The sequence below is a fragment of the Ambystoma mexicanum genome, chromosome 8 (genome assembly GCF_040938575.1).
Source record: "Ambystoma mexicanum isolate Mex_15411 chromosome 8, UKY_AmexF1_1, whole genome shotgun sequence".
Classification (NCBI taxonomy): domain Eukaryota; kingdom Metazoa; phylum Chordata; class Amphibia; order Caudata; family Ambystomatidae; genus Ambystoma; species Ambystoma mexicanum.
This window is the reverse complement of record NC_090929.1, coordinates 1,656,422,871-1,656,435,633: the sequence shown is the minus strand read 5'-3', so window position 1 is coordinate 1,656,435,633 and position 12,763 is coordinate 1,656,422,871.

Sequence of the window (12,763 nt, the reverse complement as noted above, 5' to 3'; positions counted from 1 at the left end):
TGTCCGACCAGTATAGACACAGCCCTTTCAAAGCTGACCTGGGCTTAAAGTGTTGTCATGGGTTTAATAGACATCATAATTAGCTCTTAAAATGATGTAAAACCCTCCACCACCATACCACATTGGGCATGGCTTATATTTTCAGGTACCATGCCACCAGGTGGGGGCGTTTAACATGTTTATATGGAATTTGGAGCAGAGGTGTGACTTAAATATAACCTATGTATTGCACTCACTTGGCCGTCAGAGCATCTGTCAAATGGCACCTGTGGCTCTGTGCCACTGGAGAGCATGTGCTGCGGATCAGGACAGCCATGCAGCTGGGCACAGGTATATGATTTGCTTTTGGCATAGTGCTCAATTAAAGGGGGATCTGGTTAGCAGATCACCCTTTTCTGAGATGGAACTACCTGCATTAATGAATACATTTAAAAACAGCGAGGTATAGGCAGAGGAAGAGATGAGAGAGAGATTTTGGCAGGAAAAAAGAGCACGTCTGTTTTGGTAGAGTTTAACATCAGAGATGGCAAAACCATCCAATATTTTATGGCAGAAAGGCAGTTCAAAATTTTGATAGAGAGATCAGAGGAGAGTTCAGGAAAAGAGAAGAAGAATTGAGTGTCGTCTGCAAAGGGTTGGTACGAGAACCTAAAAGCAGGAGATTAGTTCCCCAAGAGCAGAGGTGTAGAGTGTAAAGAGGAGTGGACCCAAGACAGAGCCTTATGGAACACCAACAGTTAGAGGAGTGAGTTGAGAGGTGTTGTTGCTGCTCCAGGAAACACAGAATTGGTGAGATGCAAGGTAGGATTCAATCCAGACAAGGGCTCGATCGCAAATCCCAAGAAGAAAGAGAGTATTAAGGAGATCAGAATGATCAACAGTGTCAAAGGCAGCGGACAGACCAAGGAGAATTAGGATAGAGGATAGGTTGGAGTGCTCAGCAGAGGCAATGAAGTGGGACACATTCATGAGAGCAGTGTCCGTGGAGTGACAGGAGCGAAAACCTGCTTGTAGGGGATCTCCAAGGTTGTGGATCTCAAAGAAATTGGTAACACAGTTGAACACTACCCTTTCGAGCACTTTAGTAGAGGGATGACGATGGCTGTTTTGAAAACAGAGGGAAAGCAAGCTGAGTCGAAGGAAAGGTTGAAGAGTTCAGTGAGGTGAGATGCCACTAAAGGGACAATAGGCTTGACTAGCTCATGAGCAAGAGGGTCTGATTGGGCACAAGAGGGGTTTGGACTTCGTCAGTATTAGTGTGACTAAGGTGGGAGATGCAGGCAGAGAATGATTGTAGAGTAGACAGAGTGTGAGGAGAGTCATTTTGGAAATGTTTGCAGCAAAGTATTCAGCTAGGCCATTAGCTGGGAGAGTGGAGTTGATAGATATAGGGCCTCATTCCAAGTTGGGCGGTAAGGGATACCGGACACCCGTAAGGAGACCGGTGCCGGTAATCCCTTACCGCCCTACTGCAAGGTCCCTTAGCGGGCCCCTCCTTTAACACCTGGTCTCACCTGACGTTATGGACGGGACCCGTTAAGGGACCAGGGCGCAAATAATGGGCTTGACATACGCCAGCCCATTATTTGCGCCCTCCCCATTCCCATTCAGCCCTATGGGGGCTCAAATGGGAATGGGAAATGGCATTTTCAATGGGGACTTACCGGTCCCGCAAAGGTCGGACTACACCGGTAAATCCCCATTGGACTAGACCGGTGCCGGACCCGTTATTGGTGGCAGTGATGACTATCACCAACCTCGAAATGAGGCCCATAGACTTAGGAGAAGTGAGGATTGAGTTTAGGGTGCCCTGTAGTCGGCAAGGATATGATATGATATGATGAGTCATTTATAATGCACCTGTACAGAAGTGTTTCTAGGCGCGACAAGACAAGGGAGGGCGGCATAGGGAGGAAACAAACGATCTTACTAGGCCTTGTGTCATTCAGATCGTGCAAGTGCAGGGTAAGAGAGAAATGAGAAGTGCAAAGGGGAAGGGGGAAGTGCAGGCAAGGCAGCATTGTTCCGAGCAAGTGCAGCCAAGGAGCGGCTGTGGGTAAGTGCAGGAGACAAGGGACTGTAGGGTTACAGATACATACACTAGTGTGTGGTAGACCGAAGGTAGTGCAGGTGCTACTGGTCATGGAGGAGCCTGTTACACAATTGGATTCAGAGGGTAGTCAGGCAACCAGTCGGCGCTACAGACAGGTAGGTCAGCACGGGAGAGAGAGAGAGCAAGAGAAAGAGAAAGAGAGAGAGAGAGTGCAAAGCAACAGTGTCCTGAGAAAGCCCAGTGGATAGATTATACATTCAAACTGGAATTATCTTCAGTTACCCCTGAGCTGGAAATACAAACGCGTCGACCAATGAAGTGTGCTGAGAATGAATACAGTACACTAAATCACCTTAGCTACTAACCTCACTACGTCTCTGTTAATTTAGTCATACTCTACGAGATTTAGATTCAGCATATTAGTTATGCCATCAGATATATGATTATGTGCTGTTTTAATACTTTTGTATTATCATTTGTGAATACATTTTGTTTGATCAGTTTTTTAATTGTTGTCTGATCAAAACGATAGAGGGTTGTGTACCTCAGTCCTGCTATTGACCACTATTCGTACCATATTGTGTTAAAGGGTGGGGCAGCCTGTACTCACTTGTGTATGTTTTTCAACCTCTCAAACTTCTTCCTTCCTGATTTAGTGAGAGGGATAGGATGGGAGATAGAATAGCGGTTAGAGAAGATCAGAGAGGTGGAGAGCACCATAGAGGGTGTAAGGAGGAGGGGAGAGCGCAGGCGGCAGTTCAGGCCATGCAGGGTGGGCAGGACGGGTGGGGAGATAACAGTAGGAGACAGAGAGGTAGCTAATCAGACAAGGGCACAGATCAACAGCAAATAATAACCACCAAGCAGGGGACACACAAAGCCGGGCTGACCGCAGGAGTGGAGGGCCTAAGAATTGCGCAGGGAACAATGCACCTATGCATGCACCCTAGTGCAACTTTCCGGAAGGGGAAACAACAAGTTTTAGTTTTGACACAGCGGCAATGCAAAGTACCCAGGTGCAGCTTTCCTGAAGGAGAGAAAAATGCCAAGTTTTTAAGTTTAACGCAGCAGCAAGGCAAAGCACCCAGATGTCACTTTCCAAAAGTGGGGAGGGGGACACCAAGTATGCGTAGCACTGTTTAGCTTACATCGATTCACAGTAGTGTCAATAGAGTAAGCAACGGTCGCCTAATAGGATTAGTACATTTCTAGAGATTCACGAGGATGGTTGCAGTGAGAGCCAATGACGGTCAGGTAGAATTCCCATTTCGCGCTTTCAAGAAAGGACTTCAGAGCGTTCTGGGCAGAGAGGTAGAGTTGCAGGTCCTCATGCAAGTGGATATGCCTCCATTTGCGCAGCAGCCTATTCATGTCTGTGTGTAGGGAGCTTATGAAAGGGGTGACCCACGGTTGAGGATGCTGAAACTTAAGGGTTAAAGTAAGTAGTGGGACGTGAGAGGAGAATGAGTCATACAGCAGGGACTGGAAGCTGGAGACGGAAATGTTGGTGGAAGAGGCATCAGTGTGAAGGAAGAGAGTGAGCACTGTTGGTCAGAGAGAAAGGGGGAATGGCAGAAGGTTTACATTTCCTTTTAGTAATAGGTGAAGCAAGTGGTGAGGAAAGGTCAGAGGGTGAAAAGGAGAAGGTAGTGAAAACAATTGAGTGATCAGATATGGATGGTGTGACAGTAGCAGTAGTGGCTGAGAGAGAGGTGGAGATGAATAAGAGATCCAAAGAGTTACCCCCTGTGTGGATAGGTAGGTTAGGGATAGAGTGGAGAGGGTGGTCACTAAGTAAAGACTGAAGTTCAGATTTCTGAGAAGTGGTTGGAGAGGGAAGGTTAAAGTCACCTAAGAGAATGAGGTGATGTTTAGTGGAAAGAGAATCTAGGAGTTGGCTAAGATCATCAAAGAATGTTCCAGTGGGACCAGGAGGGCGATAGAAGGAGATGATGTGAACCAAGTGTGGCAGAGCAATAGAGATGGTGCATTCAAAAGAGGTAGGAGAGGACGTGGCATTGGCCATTTGTAAGACATTGAGGTGGGCAGAGAGCAATGTTCATTTGATGAGGTAAGGAAGAAGGAAGGGAAGAGGGAAGAGAAGTTGAATCTCAGAGTACGAGAGGTGAGGTGGATAGGTGATATAGAAGGTATGGTTAGCTCGTTGGCTTTCTTTGTTGGAAGGAGCTCATTGGCTTTCGTTGTTGGAAGGAGGTGGAAGAAACATGGAGTAGTAGTATTTTAGAGTTGTGAGTTTTATAATAGGGATAGAGATAGGAAAGAATGAAGTTGTAGTGTGATTGGAGAACATGTAGGGAGAGGTGAGTAGGAGCAGCAGCAGGAATGCATTATAGGTGAGCAACACGCTGTTCAGAGACAGTACAGCAATTAGGAAGTTTGGGCTACTCAGAGGTGTACCAGGAATAAAGGTAAAAAAACACTCACAGGGTAAGAGGCAAAGTGTCTGGTCAATGGCTGGTCTTCACCCTTCACTGTTCTGCCCTTAACTGGGTGTTCTGCCCTTAACTGGGATGCTCCTGGCTGGACGCCACTAATACGTTCAGAAGGGAAGACGCACGATCTTGCCACCTGATTGCCTAGTTCGTCAGTGGTTAGTCTTTCTGATATTGTCCCCGGTGTTGCTGGGATGAGGCAATTTCTCCCTGATTGGTGTTCCAGGTGCAGCCTCTTGTGGCCTTCTGCTGGAGGTTGGGGTTGATCCAGTATGGCCACAGGAAGTGATGTCACCAATCCAAGATGGCCTCTGGCAGTAAAGTTCCAGGCAGAAAGTGTAGTCAAAAACCAGAAGGGATAACACACGCTCTCGTGACCTGATTGCCTAGTCCATCAGTGGCTGGTCCCTCTGATATTGTCCGGGCTGTTGCTGGGATGAGGCCATGTCTTCCTGATTGGTGTTCCCAGAGGAGCCTTTTTAGAGGCTATGGATTAGAAGTTACCAGGAAGGTGCACCTATCTGAACATAGACTGAGAATAGAAAGGGGTCATTGTGCTGAAGTAGTGTTTCAATGAGTGAGCCAAGAAACAAATGACCTTGTGGGTGCAATAGATGAATGGTCACTATTATCATATGAGTCTCAGCACTATAACCAGTAAACTGAGTGAGGCGTTTTTGAAGAGAGTACCCTAAATCTGAGATCTAAATCACTCTTAGGGACAATTTTGAAATATTTATGGGATGGACATTTGGACAGTCTCGGTACTGTTAGATTACATAAGAAGCCCACTATCACACACTTTGGTGAAGTGGTGAACCTGAGGTGTAAACCCAGTCTGCAATGTTTGCACTTGACCACATTGTTTCACAGTTTTTGTCCCAGGACAGGGTAGAATTATTTGTGAATCGTTCACATTCTTGGGCTAAAATAATAGCCTGTTCTGTAATCCTGACTTGGTAAATAAACAAATCACTTTGTAAACTAGCATGACAATATTTAACAAAGTATCCTTATAGAAATATATTTTGCATGATTGTAGCTTTCATTCCTCTATCATAAATGGAAATATGCAAGTAAAAATCGTAACTGATGTTAGCATAAGACACCTCCTCTGGGTTTTATAATTGTACTTGAACACACGTTGACAGAAACTGTGTCATATGGCCACCTGCTTATAGTGATTGCTCTGCACAGAATTGCAGATTGTTTTTTATGATGTGACGAAGAGTATTTGAAGTTCTAAAAAGAGTACGCTTTTTGTGTTAAATATGCATACTTTAGAATAAGCTTCTCGTAGGCCTGTGCCATTTGGATTGGTGCTCTCCTGTCCCTGGCTCCTCCCACTCAAATGGCCTAAATGAAAAGAGAGAGCAGGCAATGAGCACTGAACTACGCAGTGAGATAATATGAATTGGCCCGGTTCACTGAATTGTTGGGTGGCAACATCAGGATATGAGCCTTGACACACGGATTCCTCTGTCTCCTGCTTTACTACCTTACCACTCCTCCTGATTACCACACATTGCTGTCCATTGGGGGTGGTACACATATTGCCATGCCGCCCTGTTCTTGCAACTCTCAGTCGCAGGGCTGTGCTCCAGACCCGTACCATAAAGTTTCTGCATTAGATTTTAACACTAGCGCTTTCTGGCACTCTCTCAGAGAGAGCAAAACAAAAGCTGTGTTTGCCTTGCTAGCATTTGTTACTGTGATCTGTTATGTGAACACAGATCTGTGCAACAGGTGCTTACCACACTTAGGGCCCGATTCATGGTACTTTTAGCGCTGTGCAAAGTGACTTTTCACTGGTGCAAAGTGACTTTGCACTTCCAACAAACATCCTGATTCACAAAGCGGTGCAAAGAGCATTTATGCAGTGTTAAGTCACATTGCACTGCAAAGTACTCTTTGCAGAGTGATGTAGGCCCATTTAGCCCGGTGCAAAGAGTACTTTTGCAGTGCAATGTGACTTGGCACTGCACAAATACTCATTGCACTGCTCCGTGAATCAGGGTGTTTGCTGGCAGTGCAAAGTCACTAAAGGTTCTATGAATATGGCCACATGCTTCCTTCTTAACCAGTGTTGCACTCAAAATGGTCAATATGTACTTCAAAGGTTTCATGATTATACTGAGCGGATATATTCCCCAAATTAAGAAACTTTATGTACTGCAGTGAACCCAGAATGCATTGCAGGGTTAATTGATCAGATTGGGGCTTAGCTGTCAACAGGGGCCAGGCAGCCAGCCCAGAGACCCAGCAGCGCCCTGTACAGTATCCAAACCACACTGGACATTGCAGCATGGATGTGATCATTTGCGGCGTAAGAAAGGACATTGTGCAGCGGACAATTTCATTTTTGCAGCGTTTTTATAGCACTGTAATTTACAGAAATGTGTTACTTTTGCGTTCCCTAAATCACTAAAGAGGACCACACATTAAACAAAGTGGGCTTCACAACAAGTATGGAAGTACCACTAACATATCCATATTGAGGAGTGCCAGATGTTTCTCTGATGCTCACAATTCTGACACTCACACCACATCTGGAAATACCAAATGCAGTATGTTGTGTTGATGGGCATTTGTATGGCACCTTTCGCCATTGGTATGATCTCAATGCACTGTGTGTTGAACGCCCTCTGGGACCGTAGTCCAGATCAGTAGAAAAGTAGGGTAATAAGTAGTGCGTGTGTGCACTCAGTATGTGTGCAGCTAGAGCAACAGTTTCTAGTGGGTAGCTGCATTCTAATTCTAAGAGTTGTGTGGAGGTTGTGTGATAGCAGTAGAATGTGTGCAGCTAGGCCGCATTGTCTTGGGTAGCTGCATTCTCGCAGAGCTGGTACTATATAGATTTCATGGAAAAGTGCGCAAAGATCCTGCAAAGCCCACGCACTGAGAACGCCTATGCACGAGCCTACATGCAGAAATTATTCTGCGCACTCCGCGTATTCATGGAATTGTTCGCCCAAAATGACCGTACACGCAAGTCGCAGCCGGAACGCCCCTAACACGCACCCACGCAAAGCGAAAAGAGACAAATAGAGCTAGCTTTGAGTGCTCCCTGGGACACAAACACCTGCACCCTTAAAACAGTGCACGGGGTCCCCTGAAACCAGATATGCACTTCGGGGACACTGCGTGGGGTCCCCCGTAACTATTACCGGCACCACAACAACATGTGTAAATATGTCTGCAACTCTGGTAAAACTCCGGAAAATCTGTATGTGAACCCACGTAAACCATTCCTTCACCCCACCACACTGCTTACACGCACCCCTAACTTCTATCGGAAACCCTGACTGCGTGCCGAGCCTGCGCGAAATCCCTGCAGTGTACAAAAAAGTGCAGTGCAGTCGATTACATGAATCGACAAACGGGATTTCAAGTACGATTTGGCATGCAATATTCCTATTTGCTATGCAACGTCTTCCATGAATCGGGCCCTGTGTGCAGCTAAGCCGAACCTAAAACATGCCTTAACTGAGGACTATCAGATGCATAGAGTGGTGTATGCTGGTAATCTGACACCATGTAACATGCTTAATATTGTGCAATTCCAACTACTGGCTCCACAATAAACAACACAAAAACATCTACAAAAATTACCTCCACCACAAAGGAAGCGGAAATTGGGAAATAAGTGCCAGGTGCTGCCATATGAATCATAGGTGACTGCAAATGACCCCTTCAGGATAGAAAGGGCTTTCCTAACCGTGCACAAGGCACAGACCAACGTGCAGGCTGCTGGAGCCCTGATGCTGCACCTACTGTTTGAGGGTAGGGGACATGAAGCATGACTGTGACTGATGACTATGCGAGGAAGGGGCAGAATGCACAGGCCACCTATACCCAGGGTCAGACTGTCGCCATGGGGCCTAACATATTTCCAATACTGAGAGTGTATCTGCTATACAGGCCCAGCTTCATTACAGGATCCAGCATCATCTACAGGCTCCAGCATCATCTACAAGCTCAGCACCATCTACAGGCTCCAGCATCATCTACAGACTCCAGCACCATCTACAGGCTCCAGCATCAGCCACAGGCCCAGTGCCATCTACAGGCTCCAGCATCATCCACAGGCCCAGTACCATCTACAGGCTCCAGTACCATCTACAGGCTCCAGCATTATCTACATGCTCAGCACCATCTATAGGCTCCAGTACCATCTACAGGCTCTAGCATCATCTACAGGCTCCAGCACCACCTGCAGGCTCCAGAATCATCTACAGGCTCCAGCACCATTACAGGCTCCAGCATCATCTACAGGCTCCAACATCATCTACAGGCACAGCACAATCTAAAGGCTCCAGCATCATCTACAGGCTCCAGCACTATCTACAGGCTCCAGCATCATCTACAGGCTCCAGCATCATCCACAGGCCCAGTGCCATCTACAGGCTCCAGCATCATCTACATGCCCAGCACCATCTACAGGCTCCAGTACCATCTACAGGCTCCAGCATCATCTACAGGCTCCAGCACCACCTACAGGCTCCAGAATCATCTACAGGCTCCAGCATAATCTACAAGCTCCAGAATCATCTACAGGCTCCAGCATCATCTACAGGCCCAACATCTACAGGCTACAACACCATCTACAGGCTCCAGCATCATCCACAGGTTTCAGCATCATCTACAGGCTCTAGCATCATCTACAGCTCACTGAAGGGGACCTTGAAAGCCAAATAGCCATATGCTCTGCCATACGCCCTCTATTGATGTTGGTGACTATATTTGCAGTTTTAGGCAACAGGCTACTTCCAACACTCAAAATACAAGGGTGACCCCTCACACTTGTGGGCTCAATGCCTGTGATCAGTAATTCAAAAGAAAATGACTCTGTTCCTTGTTAGTTTTACTAGAAGTGCAACTTGCTATGAGAAGGGTACATCATAATTATCAGCTGTGTACTTGTGCAATCATAATCAGCCATTGCATTCAATGCAGTGAGAAACAGCCAACAATAACCTCTTGGTGCACGTGCCTCTTGCTTCACCAAAGGGCATGCAAATGTGCCATCCCCTGTGTTTAATTACACAAATGCAGCAGAATGTTGGTGTCCCTCTGCACCGGCGTGGCGAAGGCGCAGCGGGACACCCAGGCCCAGTGTTCCCATTTTGGCATCTTCCACATTGACGTGCCTTTATCACTACGAAACACTGTCCCAGCTGCCAAATTGGTAAGTACCTCCTACTCTTGTGTTGGAAGCACCTCCCCGTCCGACACTAATGTAGGTAAGCGGGCTTAGCAGTTATGGTGGCGGAGCCCAGGGAAAAGCCCAGGACACGCCTGTGAATTAGGCAACTCGAGCAATAGTAATGTATGTAAATATGTCCCGCGCTATTTATTAAAAACAAATGTTTATTATTAGCCTATTTCTTTTTTTTAAATTTATTTGCATTTAATCTGTTTAGATTTTTACAAAGACGTTTTGTTCATTGAAGAGGAGTGTTTAGTGTTTTTACTATGCGTTCTCAACGTTCTCGACGTAGACCAAGAAGGACAGGATTTTGCAAAAGAAAGAAAAGACTTCAGGCAGAGGAATAGTCCTGGTATCATCCTCGTCTTTTGGTTGAGATGGCTAGTTCTGTAAGCTACTCCTGTAGGTTTTGGGAGGCCTATTTCTCAGAATTATGCAAGTAACATAAGGGCACTGTCCACTTTTTCTTTACCCGCGTGTTGATTTGAGACACGGGCACCTAGGCACTAGGCTGGGCAGCAAGTTTACCTGGCTCTGGGTTATGCCAGCTAACCACCTTTGTGAGTACCGATGACCTACACAAAGGAAGGGTGCGAGAAGGATTAGCAGAATATCGACATTCTGAGTGTGAGAGAGTGAGTGAATGTGTGCAAAGGGATGAGTGGCAGACTGAATGTGCGAATGATTGCCTGAGTGAGTGAAGTGGGGTATGTGAGGGAGGGTGGGAAAATCTGAGTAACTAACTCAATGAGCGAGTGTGGGAGTGAAAGAAAATGGGAGTAAGTAAATGGAAGCGAGTGAGTGAATTTAGCGAGTGGATTTGCGAAAGATTAGTTAGTCAGTGAGTGAATGAGTGAGGGAGTGAGTGAATGAATGAATGAGCATGTGAGCAGGCAGGGGAATTAATGCATTCAAAGAGAGTGAAAGCTGAGTGGATAATTGTGTTTACGAGTGAGCGAGTAGTGACTGAGTGAGCGAGCCGGTGAGCGTAGTGAATGTGTAAGTGTGAGAGGTGAGTGTGAGTGAAGAGGGGGTACCTGATGGGCAAAAGACTGTATGGGTGAGTAAATGGAGGAATTAGAAGATGTGTGTGGGTTGAGTGAATGAGTCTGAGTGAATGGATAAGAGAGGGAGCAGTTTCATTCTGGAGAAATCTGCACTCAGCTGCATAACTTGCAGAAATAATCCAGACGTAGACACTGCCACATGGATCAGAGAGTGAATAGGGGCGCCATGGAGACTCCAAAGGCCCCATATGCATGGGGGGGGGGGGGCTAGAACCCGATTTGACACACATGATGGTGACATGCCCAATTACACAGCCATGATTTATAGCGCTCAGGCCTAGCACCTGAAAGCAGCTGAGCGCCTTTGCAAATGATAGGGGAAGGACACAGTGAGGGTAGCAGAGATACAAGGGAGGGGGCATCGGGGGCAATTTGGCAGCAAGGGCTCTACAAGCAACCAGGGGGCGGCACAGTGGGGGCAGATCCCCCATTCTCTATCTTAGATTACCCAGGCGCAGGTAATAAACTCAGAAACTACAGGACGCTGGCAGTCCATGTCTGCCATTATGCCAATTGCCGTGCCCGGCTTATGCTGGCACCCTTGGGGCCACAGCACCAGGCATTAAAACTCCGTCTATTGTACCCTGGGGGCAGGGACCACAGACGTGCATTTTTTCAGAAGCAAGAGTTGGCGCTGAGGCGAAGAAACCAAAGACCTTTTGACTAGAATGCAAACGCGGTATAATTGCCTTCCTGGGGATTGACTTAATGTAATGTGGCTTCATTTAGTGAAGTGCTCGAGTCCTAGACAGAAGTTAGAAGTAATGAATTGCCCTGTCTGGGCACTGATTTAATTCCCTGGCTTCTTAGCATCTTCCCAGGTGCTTCTTAATTGCCGACATGAAAAGAAGTACTCATTGCCCTCGTTAAGAGCCCGGTTGAGCAGTGTGGCCAGCGCTGCATGCGCCTGCTATCGCCTCCTGCTGCAGTGTGCACAGCTATGCACGTGCATCCTATCCATTCCACTTACAGTGTGCACAGCACTGCACGCGCATCCTATCCGTTCCGCTTGCAGTGTGCACAGCACTGCACGCGCATCCTATCTCCTCCTGCTGCAGTGTGCACATCACTACCCACACATCCTCTCCCTTCCTCCTACAGTGTGAGCAGCGCTCCAAGTGCATCCTATCCCATCCGCCAGCAGTGTGCTCAGCGCTGCACGTGAATTCTATCCCACCTGCATGTAGTGTGCACAGCCTTCCTGCAGTGTGCACAGCACTGCACGCGCATCCTATCCGTTCCGCTTGCAGTGTGCACATTGCTGCATGCGCATCCTATCGCCTCCTGCTGCAGTGTGCACAGCGGTGCACGTGCATCCTATCCACTTGCAGTGTGCACAGGGCTGCACGCACATCCTACCATTCCACTTGCAGTGTGCACAGCACTGCACGTGCATCCTATCCACTTGCAGTGTGCACAGCGCTGCACGCACATCCTATCCATTCCACTTGCAGTGTGCACAGTGCTGCATGCGCATCCTATCGCCTCCTGCTGCAGTGTGCACAGCGGTGCACGTGCATCCTATCTACTTGCAGTGTGCACAGCGCTGCACGCGCATCCTATCCATTCCACTTGCAGTGTGGCCTGCGCTGCACGTGCATCCTATCGCCTCCTGCTGCAGTGTGCACTTCGCTACCCGCACATCCTCTCCCTTCTTCCTACAGTGTGCACAGCACTGCACGCCCATCCTATCCCTTCCGCCTGCAGTGTGTGTAGCGCTCCACGCCCGCCAGCAGTGTGCTCAGCGCTGCACGTGCATTATATCCCACCCGCATGCAGTGTGCACAGCACACCTGCAGTGTGCACAGCACTGCGCGCGCATCCTATCCCATCTGCCGTGGCCTTGTATTTCACTGGTCTTTGAGCTTTTTTGACGGTTTTTGTTTACTCAGCACTTTTTGACAGTGGTCAATTTTGATCACCTGAGAAAATGCACTTAAACCTTGTGTTGTGCCTTCGCTTTGCATAGCAGTGGCCCAGG